Below are 15,612 nucleotides of genomic sequence, written 5' to 3'. Positions count from 1 at the left end.
TGTTGACGTACATATGAAAGCTGAACACTTGTCTTCGGATAATGTCTCCAAGGGGCAGCATGTAGATGAGAAATAGGAGGGGGCGAGAGAAGATCCATGGGGGACTCCAGAACTAACAGTGCGGAGCGGGAAGAGAAGCTGTTGATGGAGATTCTCTGGCTACAACTGGATGGGTAAAAGTGGAGCCAAGCGAGGGCAGTCCCACTGAGCAGGACAATGGAGAGGAGGCTTCAGAGGATGTTGTGCTCGAACGTGTCAAAGACTGCAGAGGTCGAGAAGAATGAGGAAGGATAGCTTACTACTCTGGAGGAGGGTTTAAACTAAAATGGCAGGGGGTTGGGAACCTGAGCAGGGAGACAGAGGAAAGGGAAACAAGGATAGAAGCAAAAGACAGGAAGGAGAAAAACAAAGGAGGCATTCAGAGAAATCATGGGTTTAAATCAAACATGGCCACAGTAAATAATAATGCTAAAACGTGTAAGAGTGTTGAAAAAACAAGCCTGAAGGCCTTGTGTCTTAATGCAAGGGGCATTCGTAATAAGGTGGATGAAGTAGCTGCGCAAGTAGAGGTAAACGAATATGATTTGATTGGGATTACGGAAACATGGCTCCAGGGTGACCAAGGCTGAGAACTCAACATCCAGGGGTATTCAATATTCAGGAAAGATAGACAAAAATGAAAAGGAGGTGGGGTAGCATTGCTGGTTAAAGAGGGGATTGACATAATTGAAAGAAAGGATATTAGCTCTGATGATGTGGAATCTGTATGGGCAGAACTGAGAAATACCAAGGGGCAGAAAACGTTAGTGGGAGTTGTATACAGACCCCCAAACAGTAATGCGGAGGTTGGGGATGGCATTAAACGGGAAATTAGAGATGCGTGCAATAAGGGCACAGCAGTTATCATGGGTGACTTTAATCTACATATAGATTGGGCTAACCAAATTAGTAACAATACTGTGGAGGAGGAATTCCTGGAGTGTATACGGGATGGTTTCCTGGACCAATATGTCGAGGAACCAACTGGAGATCAGGCCATCTTAGACTTGGTATTATGCAATGAGAAAGGAATAATTAGCAATCTTGTTGTGCGAGGCCCCTTGGGGCAGAGCAATCATAATATGATCGAATTCTTCATTAAGATGGAGAGTGAAGTAGTTGACTCAGAGACTAGAGTCCTGAATTTAATTAAAGGAAACTACGATGGTATCGAGGCGCGAGTTGGGTAGGATTGATTGGGGAATGTTACTCAAAGGGTTGATGGTGGCTAGGCAATGGCAAACATTTGTTCATCACTGTTTGGCATAAAAATAAAACAAAAAAAGGTGACTCAACCATGGCTAACAAGGGAAATTAGGGATAACATAAGATCCAAGGAGAGGACATATAAATTGGCCAGAAAAAGCAGTAAACCTGAGGATTGGGAGCAGTTTAGGATTCAGCAAAGGAGGACAAAGGGATTAATTAAGAAGGGGAAAATAGAGTATGAGAGTAAGCTTGCAGGTAGCATTAAAACAGATTGGAAAAGCTTTTATAGATATGTGAAGAGAAAAAGATTGGTGAAGTCAAACGTAGGTCCCTTGCAGTCAGAATCAGGGGAATTTATAATGGGGAACAAAGAAATGGCAGACCAATTAAATACATACTTTGGTTCTGTTTTCACAAAAGAGGACACAAATAACCTCCCAGAGATGTCGGGGAACATAGGGTCTAATGAGAGGGAGGAACTGAAAGAAATCAGTATTTGTAGGGAAATGGTGTTAGGGAAATTAACAGGATTGAAGGCTGATAAATCCCCAGGGCCTGATAATCTATATCCTAGGGTAATTAAGGAAGTGGCCCTAGAAACAGTAGAAGCATTGCTGGTCATCTTCCAAAATTCGATAGACTCTGGAACAGTTCCCATGGATTGGAGGGTAGCTAATGTTGCCCCACTATTCAAAAAAGGTGGTAGAGAGAAAACGGGGAATGATAGACCAGTAAGCCTGACATTGGTAGTGGGGAAATTGCTACAGTCCATTATAAAAGATGTAATAGCAGAGCACTTGGAAAACAGTGACAGGATCGGACAAAGTCAACATGGATTTACAAAAGGTAAATCGTGCTTGACTAATCTACTGGAATTTTTTGAGGATGTAACTTTGAATAGATAAGGGAGAACCAGTGGATGTGGTGTATTTGGACTTTCAGAAGGCTTTCGATAAGGTCCCGCATAAGAGATTAGTGTGTAAAGTTAAGGCACATGGGATTGGGGGCAAGGTACTGACTTCGATAGAGAACTGGTTGGCAGACAGGAAGCAGAGAGTTGGAATAAATGGGTCTTTTTCCGAGTGGCAGGCAGTGACTAGTGGGGTACCACAGGGATCGGTCCTAGACCCCGTCAGCTATTCACAATAAATATAAATGATCTAGATGAGGGAACTAGATGTAATATCTCCAAGTTTGCAGATGACACAAAGCTGGGTGGGCGTGTATGCTGTAAGGAGGATGGCGAGAAACTCCAGTATGATTTGGACAGGTTGGGTGACTGGGCAGAAGCATGGCAGATGCAGTATAATGTGGATAAATGCGAGGTTATCCACTTTGGTGGCAAAAACAGGAAGGCAGATTATTATCTGAACGGCAATAGATTGGGAGAAGGGGAAGTGCAACGAGACCTGGGTGTCCTTGTGCACCAGTCGCTGAAGGTAAGCATGCAGGTGCAGCAGGCGGTTAAGAAGGCAAATGGTATGTTGGCCTTCGTAGTGAGAGGGTTCAAGTAGAGGAACAAGGATGTCTTGCTGCAGTTGTACAGGGCCTTGGTGAGACCACACCTTGAGTATTGTGTGCAGTTTTGGTCGCCTTATCTGAGGAAGGATGTTCTTGCCATGGAGGGAGTGCAGCGAAGATTCACCAGACTGATACCTGGGATGGCAGGAATGACGTACGAGGAGAGATTGGGTCGATTGGGCTTATACTCGAGTTTAGAAGAATGAGGGGATCTCATTGAAACTGATAAAATTCTAACAGGACCACAGAGACTTGATGCAGGAAGGATGTTCCCGATGGCCGGGGAGTCCAGAACCAGGGGTCACAGCCTAAGGAGTAAGCCATTTAGGACAGAGTTGAGGAGGAATTTCTTCACCCAGAGAGTGGTGAACCTGTGAAATTCTCTACCACAGAAGGCAGTGGAGGCCAATTCATTAAATATATTCAAGGAGTTAGATATATTTCTTAAGGCTAAAGGGATCAAGGGATATGGGTGTAGGCAGGGACAGGGTACTGAATTTGGATGATCAGCCATGATCTCGTTGAATGGCAGAGCAGGCTCGAGGGGCTGAATGGCCTACTCCTGCTCCTATCTTCTATGTTTCTATGTTTACTACGGTCACAGTCTTAGAAAGCGTCGCCTGGGACTTTGATTATTGCCATTTTTGTGCTGTGGCAGAAGCGAAAACCCGATTGGAGAGATTCAAACATGAAGCTGTGAAAAAGCTTTGCCGAGATTCAGGTGACAAAAGATTGAGGAAAGGGAGGCTGGAGATGGAGATGCACATGTCTAACTCTTCACCCACGTGTCAAACTGGGCGAATCTCTGAGAAAAGCCTCTCCTCTGAAATACACAAGTCTCATTGAATGTTACAGGAACGGTTAAACTCATTTCACTTTTACAGAATATTCCACGCGATCTGGCTGAGCGACTGGAATCTCCCAGTTCCACTGCAGTGGTTTGTGTGTTGCAGGGTACAGAATAAGACCAAAGCTCGCTTTGTACAAAACTGTCTCAGAAAATGTGGTATTGTCACTTCCTGTTTTACATAGAATTACATAGAATTAACAGCAGAGAAACAGGCTATTCAGCCCAAGTGGTCTGTGCCGGTGTTTATGGTCCACACGAGCCTGCTGCCACCGCTCTTATTCTACATTTGGACAAAGAAGTAGGTTTTAAGGAGCGTCTTAAAAGGAGCAGAGAGGTAGAGATATTTAAAGAGGGAATTCCAGAGCTTAGGGCCTCCGCAGCTAAAGGCACGGCCGCCAATGGTGGAGAGAAGGAAATCGGAGATGCGTCACAGATCAGAATTGGAGGAGCGCAGGGATTTCGGAGGGATGTAGGACTGGAAGAGATTACAGACAGAAGGAGGGACAAGGCCATGGAGGGGTTTGAAATCAAGGATGAGAATTATAAAATCAATGTAATGCCAGACCCGGAGCCAATACAGATCAGCGAGCACAGGGATGATGGCTGAATGGGACTTGTTGAGAGTTAGAATACATGGAGCAGAATTTTGGACAAGTTCAAGTTTATGGAGAGTGGGAGGAGGAGGCCGGTCAGGAGAGCCTTGGAACAGTCACGTCTAGAGGTAACAAAGGAATGGGTGAGGGTGTCAGCAACAGATGAGCTGAGGCAGGGGCAGAGACCGGCGCTGTTACAGAGCTGGAAGTAGACGGTGTTGGTCACGGAGTGGATATGTGGTCAGAAGATCATCGTACGGTCAAATACGACAGCAAGATTGCGGATGCTCTGATTCAGCCTCAGACAGTGGGCAGGGAGAGGGATGGAGTCGATGCCTCGGGAACACAGCTCGTGGCGTGGACTGAAGGCAATGGCTAATCTTACCTGTCTACCTGTCCCCACACGTGCTGCTCATCCATGAGAATCCCTCCCACTGACACAGCTGGTGGATGCTTTTCATGTATCTCCACACATCAGCAGGGTGCACGGTCTAGGAAACACTTACAATGGAAAGCCTGGTCACACTCACAGGCCGAGGGCTTGGGCGTCCAGCGGGCACAGGGGTTAGGTCAGTGTGACGGGGGTAGAGGCAGAGGAAAGAGAGGGGGAGGCAGGGAGCAGAGTGGGGACAGGAATTTATTGCATTCTGGACAGTCTCACCCTGAATAAAACGGACATTGTACAAGGGAGGAAGCATATATCTCTTCTAATATCAAAACCAACTTCTAATATTATTACCAACAGTAAAACACTGGAAACGCTGGAAATCTGTCATAAAACCTGAACATGGTGGAAACACTCAGCGGGTCAGGCAGTGTCTGTGGGGAGGGGACGGCGGGGTTAACGGTTCAGGTCAATGCCCTTTCCTGAGAACGGGTTCAGGATCTGAAACATTAACCCCACCTTCCTCTCCCCAGACGCTGCCTGACCCGCTGAGTGTTTCCAGCATTTTCAGCTTTTATTTCTAATATTATTACTCATCCCCATTTCGGACTATATTCTGTGCTTTACTTGGTTTGGGTTCTCACCATTTCAGAATATACTGGGAATCTGAGGCTAGCTGTGTATCTGACGTTGATTTTGGAAGCACATTCCCTGCTTGCTTTGCTATTGTGTGTGTCTGTGACCAATGAAACAGGAGGTAAACACTCACCAGGCGTTCCAGGTCTTTCACCGTCCCCAGAAATAAAAAATGGGGATGTCCAAAGGTAATGAAGTTGTGCTCAGCACTCACCATCTGACAATACTCTGTACCTGCTGGTCACAGGCCGTGCTGATCTTTGAGGTTTGTCTCTGCATCGTGTTCAATGAATTGACTATAATTAGTTTCTCTGTTCAATCTTTCCCCTTGATTTGTCACCAGATCTGAGCTATTTTAACACGGAGATCTGATGGTGTCAGTGAGTTCAGCCCCACCTGTCCATCTGCTGGGATCTGCCCCAGACTGGAGTCACTTCTCAGATCAAACCCCTTTACTCTAAAACACACAAGATTCACTATGACTGTGTGTTTAGAGTCAGAAACGGATCTCACTTCACGTCCCATTGCACGGACTCATGCTGGATAATTATGCTCGGTGGTCAGACTCTCCCAGTCTCATTCTCACCATATCCTGCCTTACCTTGTAACCATTGTGTACTGTCTGTAGGACCAGTGTGTATCTGTGTCAATGGGACTCTCTGACCTTTCTCCCCAGTCCATCTCCAGGACTAGTGTGTATCCAAGTCAATGGGACTCTCTCTGACCTTTCTCCCCAGTCCATCTCCAGGACCAGTGTTTATCTGAGTCAATGGGATTCTCTCTGACCTTTCTCCCCAGTCCATCTCCAGGACCAGTGTGTATCTGAGTCAATGGGATTCTCTCTGACCTTTCTCCCCAGTCCATCTCCAGGACCAGTGTGTATCTGAGTCAATGGGACACTCTCTGACCTTTCTCCCTTGTCCATCTCCAGGACCAGTGTGTATCTGGGTCAATGGGACGCTCTCTTACCTTTTTCCCCAGTCGATCTCTGGAAGCTCTTTGAATCAGAAGGGTTCTCTATGGTTGGTGCTCCAACAATCCTGTGCTATTTCACCTGCTGTTGTTCCTCAGTCTTCAATTCCTGTTCACTCCTGCTGTGCACATTTCTCAATCACTCCGTCATTCCCTGGGAGTTCTAATTATGGCAGAGCAGAAAATGAGAACAATATTGATGTTGTGAAGTGGAATGTAGTGTACAATTTCCCTCCAACTTTTCAGATAAGTAAAAGTTCAGGGCCGAGTATTTCTGTTTGAATTTCTCCATTTCCTCAGATCCTCGTCCTGCCCGCCTGGGCTTCTGGAAAATCACCAGAATTCTGGATGGAAATGTACAATTTCTCTGTGCTTTAGCGAAACCGCCTACACACTGTCTGATCTCACTGGGCCCATCCTCCCCAGGATACACACTGTCTGATCTCACTGGACCCATCCTCCCCAGGATACACACTGTCTGACCTCACTGGACCCATCCTCCCTAGGTTACACACTGTCTGATCTCACCGGGCCCATCCTCCCCAGGATACACACTGTCTGATCCCACTGGGCCCATCCTCCCCAAGTTACACAGTGTCTGATCTCACTGGGCCCATCCTCCCCAGGATACACACTGTCTGATCTCACTGGGCCCATCCTCCCCGGGTTACACAGTGTCTGATCTCACTGGGCCCATCCTCCCCGGGTTACACACTGTCTGACCTCACTGGACCCATCCTCCCTAGGTTACACACTGTCTGATCTCACTGGACCCATCCTCCCCAGGATACACACTGTCTGACCTCACTGGACCCATCCTCCCCAGGATACACACTGTCTGATCTCACTGGGCCCATCCTCCCCAGGATACACACTGTCTGATCCCACTGGGCCCATCCTCCCCAAGTTACACAGTGTCTGATCTCACTGGGCCCATCCTCCCCGAGTTACACAGTGTCTGATCTCACTGGGACCATCCTCCCCGGGTTACACACTGTCTGACCTCACTGGACCCATCCTCCCCAGGATACACAGTGTCTGATCTAACTGGGCCCATCCTCCCCAAGTTACACACTGTCTGACCTCACTGGACCCATCCTCCCCAGGATACACAGTGTCTGATCTCACTGGGCCCATCCTCCCCAGGATACACACTGTCTGATCTCACTGGACCCATCCTCCCCAGGTTACACACTGTCTGATCTAACTGGGCCAATCCTCCCCAGGATACACACTGTCTGACCTCACTGGACCCATCCTCCCCAGGATACACACTGTCTGATCTCACTGGACCCATCCTCCCCAGGATACACACTGTCTGACCTCACTGGACCCATCCTCCCCAGGATACACACTGTCTGATCCCACTGGGCCCATCCTCCCCGAGTTACACAGTGTCTGATCTCACTGGACCCATCCTCCCCAGGATACACACTGTCTGATCCCACTGGGCCCATCCTCCCCGAGTTACACACTGTCTGATCTCACTGGGCCCATCCTCCCCAGGATACACACTGTCTGATCCCACTGGGCCCATCCTCCCCGAGTTACACAGTGTCTGATCTCACTGGGCCCATCCTCCCCAGGATACACACTGTCTGATCCCACTGGGCCCATCCTCCCCGAGTTACACACTGTCTGATCTCACTGGGCCCATCCTCCCCAGGATACACACTGTCTGATCCCACTGGGCCCATCCTCCCCGAGTTACACACTGTCTGATCCCACTGGGCCCATCCTCCCCGAGTTACACAGTGTCTGATCTCACTGGGCCCATCCTCCCCAGGATACACACTGTCTGATCCCACTGGGCCCATCCTCCCCGGGTTACACACTGTCTGATCTCACTGGGCCCATCCTCCCCGGGTTACACACTGTCTGATCTCACTGGGCCCATCCGCACCAGGTTGTACACTGTCTGATCTCACTGGACCCATCCTCCCCAGGATACACACTGTCTGATCCCACTGGGCCCATCCTCCCCAGGTTATACACTGTCTGATCCCACTGGGCCCATCCTCCCCAGGTTACACACTGTCTGATCTCACTGGACCCATCCTCCCCAGGATACACACTGTCTGACCTCACTGGACCCATCCTCCCCAGGATACACACTGTCTGATCCCACTGGGCCCATCCTCCCCGAGTTACACAGTGTCTGATCTCACTGGACCCATCCTCCCCAGGATACACACTGTCTGACCTCACTGGACCCATCCTCCCCAGGATACACACTGTCTGATCCCACTGGGCCCATCCTCCCCGAGTTACACAGTGTCTGATCTCACTGGACCCATCCTCCCCAGGATACACACTGTCTGATCCCACTGGGCCCATCCTCCCCGAGTTACACAGTGTCTGATCTCACTGGGACCATCCTCCCCGGGTTACACACTGTCTGATCTCACTGGGCCCATCCTCCCCGGGTTACACACTGTCTGATCTCACTGGGCCCATCCGCACCAGGTTATACACTGTCTGATCTCACTGGACCCATCCTCCCCAGGATACACACTGTCTGATCCCACTGGGCCCATCCTCCCCAGGTTATACACTGTCTGATCCCACTGGGCCCATCCTCCCCGAGTTACACAATCAAAGAAAGTTACAGCACAGGAGGCCATTCGGCCCATCTTGTCCGTGCTGGCCAACAAAGAGCTATCCACCCTAATCCCACTTTCCAGCACTTGGTCCGTAGCCGTGTAAGTTACAGCACTTCAAGGGCATATCCAAGCAATTTGTTAAATGTGCTGAGGGTCTCTGCCTCTACCACCCTTTCAGGCAGTGAGTTCCAGACCCCCACCACCCTCTGGGTGAAAAACTTTCTCCTCAAATCCCCTCTAATCCTTTGACCATCTGTTTTAAATCTATGCCTCCTGGTTATTGACCCTTCTGCTAAGGGAAATTGGTCTGTCCTATCCACTCTATCTCGGCCCCTCATAATTTTATACACCTCAATTAGGTCTCTCCTCAGCCTCCTCTGTTCCAAAGAAAATAACCCCAATCTTTCCACATAGCTAAAATTCCCCAGCCCAGGCAAAATCCTCGTAAATCTCCTCTGCACCCCCTCTAGTGCATTCACATCCTTCCTGTAATGTGGTGACCAGAACTGCATGCAGTATTCTAGCTGCGGCCTAACTAGTGTTTTATACAGTTCAAGCATAACCTCCCTGCTCTTATATTCTATGCCTTGGCTAATAAAGACCTTTCTCCCCGGTCCATCCACTAGAGGGTGCAGAGGAGATTTAATCTTTTTCACCCGGAGGGTGATGCTGGTCTGGAACTCACTGCCTGAAAGGGTGGTAGAGGAGAGACCCTCAGCACATTTAAAAAGTACTTGGGTGTGCACTTGAAGAGCCGTAACCTACAGGGCTATGGACCAAGAGTCTGCAGGACCAGTTCATGGAATGCATTCGAGACAGTTTCCTACAACAATATGTCATGGAACCAACAGGGAACAGGTAATTTTAGGTCTTGTACTGTGTAATGAGACAGGGTTAATTAGCAATCTCATAGTCAAGGATCCTCTGGGCAGAGTGATCATAATATGATAAAATTTCACGTTAATTTTGAGAGTGACTTGCCTAAGTCCGAAACTAGAGTCTTAAACTTAAATAAAGCCAATTACATAGGTATGAGGGGCGAGTTGGCGAAGGTAGATTGGAAAAATAGATTAAAGCTGCGAGGAGAACACAAAGAGTCTGCAAAGGGATATAGATAGACTGAGTGAGTGGGCAGTAAGGTGGCAGATGGAGTATAATGTAGGGAAATGTGACGATATTCACTTTGGTAGGAATAGAAAAACAGAATATTTTTTAAATGGTGAGAAACTTTTAAATGTTAGTGTTCAGAGAGATTTGGGTGCCCTCGTGCAAGAAACACAGAAAACTAGCATGCCAGACCGGAGCTGAGCGGCGGACCTGCAAGAGGCACAGAGTCAGCGAGAGGAGGATAAAAAGAGCGCGGAGAGGAGGCCTGGGACCGGAGCTGAGCGGCGGACCTGCGTGAGGCACAGAGTCAGCGAGAGGAGGATAAAAAGAGCACGGAGAGGAGGCCTGGGACCAGAGCTGAGCGGCGGACCTGTGAGAGGCACAGAATCAGCGAGAGGAGGATAAAAAGAGCGCGGAGAGGAGGCCTGGGACCGGAGCTGAGCGGCGGACCTGCGTGAGGCAGAGAGTCAGCGAGAGGAGGATAAAAAGAGCACGGAGAGGAGGCCTGGGACCAGAGCTGAGCGGCGGACCTGTGAGAGGCACAGAATCAGCGAGAGGAGGATAAAAAGAGCGCGGAGAGGAGGCCTGGGACCGGAGCTGAGCGGCGGACCTGCGTGAGGCACAGAGGCAGCGAGATGAGGATAAAAACAGCGCAGAGAGGAGGCCTGGGACCAGAGCTGAGCGGCAGACCTGCGAGAGGCACAGAGTCAGCGAGAGGAGGATAAAAAGAGCACTGAGAGGCGGCCTGGGACCGGAGCTGCGCGGCGGACCTGCGAGAGGCACAGTCAGCGAGAGAAGAGAGAGAAGTAAAAAGTATTGAAGTGTGACATCACCAGAAAGCAGATAAGTGATTGGTTGGTGAGTATTTCTCTCTTTCTCGCTTTTTTCCAAACGTAAATTTTGTGGTTTATAGTTTCTAGGGTCTCTGTTGTGTAGCAGGGACTGCTGGTAAACAAGGGCCCTTGAGTATATCATTTAATTGTAGTGTAATTGGTGGGATTGATTTGATTTAATTTAATTCGAATTAATTAAAGGGTAAGTCATGGCAGTACAGCTCGGCACCAGGGTATGCTCCTCCTGCACTATGTGGGAAATCAGGGACACTTCCTGTGTCCCTGAAGACCATGTGTGCGGGAAGTGTATCCAGCCGCAGCTACTGGCAGACCGCATTGCGGCGCTGGAGCTGTGAATGGATACATACTGGAGCATTTGTGATGCTGAGGGCGTTGTGAATAACATGTTTAATGAGTTGGTCACACCGCAGGTAAAGGCTGCACAGGCAGGAAGGGAATGGGTGAACGCCAGGCATAGTAGTAGGCGCAGGCAGGTAGTGCAGGGGTCCCCTGTGGCCACCCCCCTCTCAAACAGATATACTGCTTTGGATATTGTTGAGGGAGATGGCTTATCGGGGGAAGACAGCAGCAGCCAACTTCCTGGCACCGTGGGTGGTTCTGCTGCACAGGACGGGAGGAAAAAGAGGGGGAGAGCTATAGTGATAGGGGGTTCTATTGTAAGGGGAATAGATAGGCGTTTCTGCGGCAGCAATCGAGACTCCAGGATGGTATGTTGCCTCCCTGGTGCAAGAGTCAAGTATGTCTCGGAGCGGCTGCAGAGCATTTTGGAAGGGGAGGGTGAACAGCCAGTTGTCCTGGTGCATATAGGTACCAACGATATGGGTAAAATCCTGGATGAGGTCCTAAAAGCTGAATATAGGGAGTTAGGGGGTAAACTAAAAAATAGGACCTCAAAAAGGTAGTAATCTCAGGATTTCTACCAGTGCCACGTGCTAGTCAGAGTAGAAATAGAAGGATATTTCAGATGAATACGTGGCTAGAGGAATGGTGCAAGGGGGAGGGATTCAAATTCCTGGGACATTGGAACCGGTTCTGGGGGAGGTGGGGCCAGTACAAACTGGACAGTTTGCACCTGGGCAGGACTGGGACCGATGTCCTAGGGGGAGTGTTTGCTAGTGCTGTGGGGGAGGGTTTAAACTGAAATGGCAGGGGGTTGGGAACCTGTGCAGGGAGACAGAGGAAAGGGAAACAACGATAGAAGCAAAAGACAGGAAGGAGAAAAGCAAAAGTGGCAGTCAGAGAAATCAAGGCTTTAAATCAAACATGGCCACAGTAAATAATAATTCTAAAAGGTCTAAGAGTGTTAAAAAAACAAGCCTGAAGGCTTTGTGTCTTAATGTGAGCAGCATTCGTAATAAGGTGGATGAATTAGCTGCACAAATAGATGTAAACGGATAGGATATGATTGGGATTACGGAAACATGGCTCCAGGGTGACTAAGGCTGGGAACTCAACATCCAGGGATATTCAATATTCAGGAAAGACAGGCAAAAAGGAAAAGGAGGTGGGGTAGCATTGCTGGTTAAAGAGGAGATTAACACAATTGTAAGGAAGGATATTAGCTCTGATGATGTGGAATCTGTATGGGTAGAGCTGAGAAATACCAAGGGGCAGAAAACATTAGTGGGAGTTGTATACAGACCCCCAAACAGTAATGCGGAAGTTGGGGATGGCATTAAACGGGAAATTAGAGACGCGTGCAATAAGGGCACAGCAGTTATCATGGGTGACTTTAATCTACATATAGATTGGGCTAACCAAATTAGTAACAATACTGTGGAGGAGGAATTCCTGGAGTGTATATGGGATGGTTTCCTGGACCAATATGTCGAGGAACCAACTAGAGATCAGGCCATCTTAGACTTGGTATTATGTAATGAGAAAGGAATAATTAGCAATCTTGTTGTGCGAGGCCCCTTGGGGCGGAGCGATCATATGATCGAATTCTTCATTAAGATGGAGAGTAAGTAGTTGACTCAGAAACTAGGGTCCTGAATTTAAATAAAGGAAACTACGATGGTATGAGGCGCGAGTTGGGTAGGATTGATTGGGGAATGTTACTCAAAGGGTTGACGGTGGATAGGCAATAGCAAACATTTAAAGATCGTATGGATGAACTACAGAATTTGTTCATCACGGTTTGGCATTAAAAAAAAAGGTGACTCAACCGTGGCTAACAAGGGAAATTAGGGATAGCATAAGATCCAAGGGGAGGACATATAAATTGGCCAGAAAAAGCAGTAAACCTGAGGATTGGGAGCAGTTTAGGATTCAGCAAAGGAGGGCAAAGGGGTTAATTAAGAGGGGGAAAATAGAGTACGAGAGGAGGCTAGCAGGGAACATAAAAGCTGACTGTAAAAGTTTCTACAGATACGTGAAGAGAAAAAGATTGGTGAAGTCAAGCGTAGGTCCCTTGCAGTCAGAATCAGGAGAATTTATAACGGGGAACAAAGAAATGGCAGACCAATTAAATACATACTTTGGTTCTGTCTTCACAAAGGAGGACACAAATAACCTCCCAGAGATGTCGGGGAACATAGGGGCTAATGAGAGGGAGGAACTGAAAGAAATCAGTATTTGTACGGAAATGGTGTTAGGGAAATTGACGGGATTGAAGGCCGATAAATCCCCAGGGCCTGATAATCTACATCCTAGGGTACTTAAGGAAGTGGTCCTAGAAATAGTAGATGCATTGCTGGTCATCTTCCAAAATTCTATAGATTCTGGAACAGTTCCCATGGATTGGAGGGTAGCTAATGTTACCCCACTATTCAAAAAAGGTGGTAGAGAGAAAACAGGGAATTTTAGGCCGCTAAGCCTGACTTCGGTAGTGGGGAAAATGCTAGAGTCCATTATAAAAGATGCAATAGCAGAGCACTTGGAAAACAGTGACAGGATCGGACAAAGTCAACATGGATTTGCAAAAGGTAAATCGTGCTTGACTAATCTACTGGAATTTTTTGAGGATGTAACTTTGAATAGATAAGGGAGAACCAGTGGATGTGGTGTATTTGGACTTACAGAAGGCTTTCGATAAGGTCCCGCATAAGAGATTAGTGTGTAAAGTTAAGGCACATGGGATTGGGGGCAAGGTACTGACTTCGATAGAGAACTGGTTGGCAGACAGGAAGCAAAGAGTTGGAATAAACGGGTCTTTTTCTGAGTGGCAGGCAGTGACTAGTGGGGTACCGCAGGGATCGGTCCTAGGACCCCAGCTATTCACACTATATATTAATGATCTAGACGAGGGAACTAGATGTAATATCTCCAAGTTTGCAGACAACACAAAGCTGGGTGGGCGTGTGTGCTGTGAGGAGGATGCCGTGAAACTCCAGTATGATTTGAACAGGTTGGGCGATTGGGCTGATGCATGGCAGATGCAGTATAATGTGGATCAATGCGAGGTTGTCCACTTTGGTGGCAAAAGCAGGAAAGCAGATTATTATCTGAAGGCAATAGATTGGGAGATGGGGAAGTGCAACGAGACCTGGGTGTCCTTATGCACCAGTCGCTGAAGGTAAGCATGCAGGTGCAGCAGGCGGTTAAGGCGGCAAATGGTATGTTGGCCTTCGTAGCGAGAGGGTTCAAGTAGAGGAACAAGGATGTCTTGCTGCAGTTGTACAGGGCCTTGGTGAGACCACACCTTGAGTATTGTGTGCAGTTTTGGTCGCCTTATCTGAGGAAGGCTGTTCTTGCCATGGAGGGAGTGCAGCAAAGATTCACCAGACTGATACCTGGGATGGCAGGAATGACGTATGAGGAGAGATTGGGTCGATTAGGCTGATATTTGTTGCAGTTTAGAAGAATGAGAGGGGATCTCATTGAAACTTATAAAATTCTAACAGGACTGGACAGACTGGATGCAGGAAGGATGTTCCCGATGGTCAGGGAGTCCAAAACCAGGGGTCACAGTCTAAGGATAGGGGGTAAGCCATTTAGGTCTGAGATGAGGAGGAATTTCTTCACCCAGAGAGTGGTGAACCTGTGGAATTCTCTACCACAGAAGGCAGTTGAGGCCAATTCATTAAATATATTCAAGAAGGAGTTGGCTATATTTCTTAAGGCTAAAGGGATATGGAGAGAAGGCAGGGACAGGATACTGAGTTTGGATGATCAGCCAGGATCTGATTGAATGTCAGAGCAGGCTCGAGGGCCGTGTCACCCACTCCTGCTCCTGTTTCTGATGTTCTGAAGGAGCTGGAAAGTGGGACTGGGGAGGATCGCTCTCTGTGGGACAGGCCGGCGCGGACAAGACTCCTCCTGAGCTGTAAATGTCTGTGATTCTCTGATCCCCACACTCACCCGCACCATCGCCGCCAGCCCAATCTCTGATCCGGCTCCATCCGCCGCTCCTCAGTCCGGTTTCCAGCGGCTCCCCCTTAACTCGGCCACTTTATCTCCGGAACCGTTTCTTCCTCAACCGAGTTTTCAAGAAGCCCGCGCTTCATCCGAGGAGTACGAGCAGCACCGAGCATGCGCACTGCGGCCACAGAGTGCACAAACGCATCAAATTACTGCCGATCACTGAGTCCGTCTCTTCTGTTGGCTGCGACCCGTAGATTGACAGCTGCGATCACCAATCAGAGCCCGTGACGCTTCACGGCCCCGCCCATTGTGTTGAAAGGCCGCCGACGGCTCGGGGTCACGTGACTCCTGTTACGAACCCGAACGCCGGTCAACCGCCTCAGCGCGAGCCCGACAGCGCGCGAATGACGTCATAGACTCTCCCACTGCGCCTGCGCTGGACGCACCACTGTCGGAACCTCTCATTCTGTCAGTGTTGGAATAACAACAGAAAAATGCTGGAAACACTCAGCAGGCCAGGCAGCATCCTTGCAGAGAG

General features: G+C 48.6%; 1 protein-coding gene across 5 annotated transcripts in view; it reads right to left on the bottom strand.

The window, feature by feature from the left end:
* The window catches only part of LOC147092792 (NACHT, LRR and PYD domains-containing protein 3-like), a 76,559-nt gene extending 61,266 nt beyond the window's left edge, over positions 1-15,293 (bottom strand). For all 5 annotated transcript variants that reach the window (XM_085976038.1, XM_085976037.1, XM_085976040.1 and 2 more), the window contains exons 1-2: positions 15,072-15,293; positions 6,203-6,368 (exon numbers count right to left, since the gene is read on the bottom strand). The gene's annotated coding sequence lies outside the window, so the exon portion shown is untranslated. The remainder of the gene's footprint in view (positions 1-6,202; positions 6,369-15,071) is intronic.
* Positions 15,294-15,612: the final 319 nt, after the last annotated feature.

The sequence above is a fragment of the Somniosus microcephalus genome, unplaced genomic scaffold (genome assembly GCF_052327205.1).
Source record: "Somniosus microcephalus isolate GS21.2 unplaced genomic scaffold, FLI_Smic_1.0 unresolved_chr2, whole genome shotgun sequence".
In the NCBI taxonomy this organism is placed as follows: domain Eukaryota; kingdom Metazoa; phylum Chordata; class Chondrichthyes; order Squaliformes; family Somniosidae; genus Somniosus; species Somniosus microcephalus.
The sequence above is the reverse complement of the archived record's forward strand: the minus strand, read 5'-3'. Positions and strand labels throughout refer to the sequence as shown.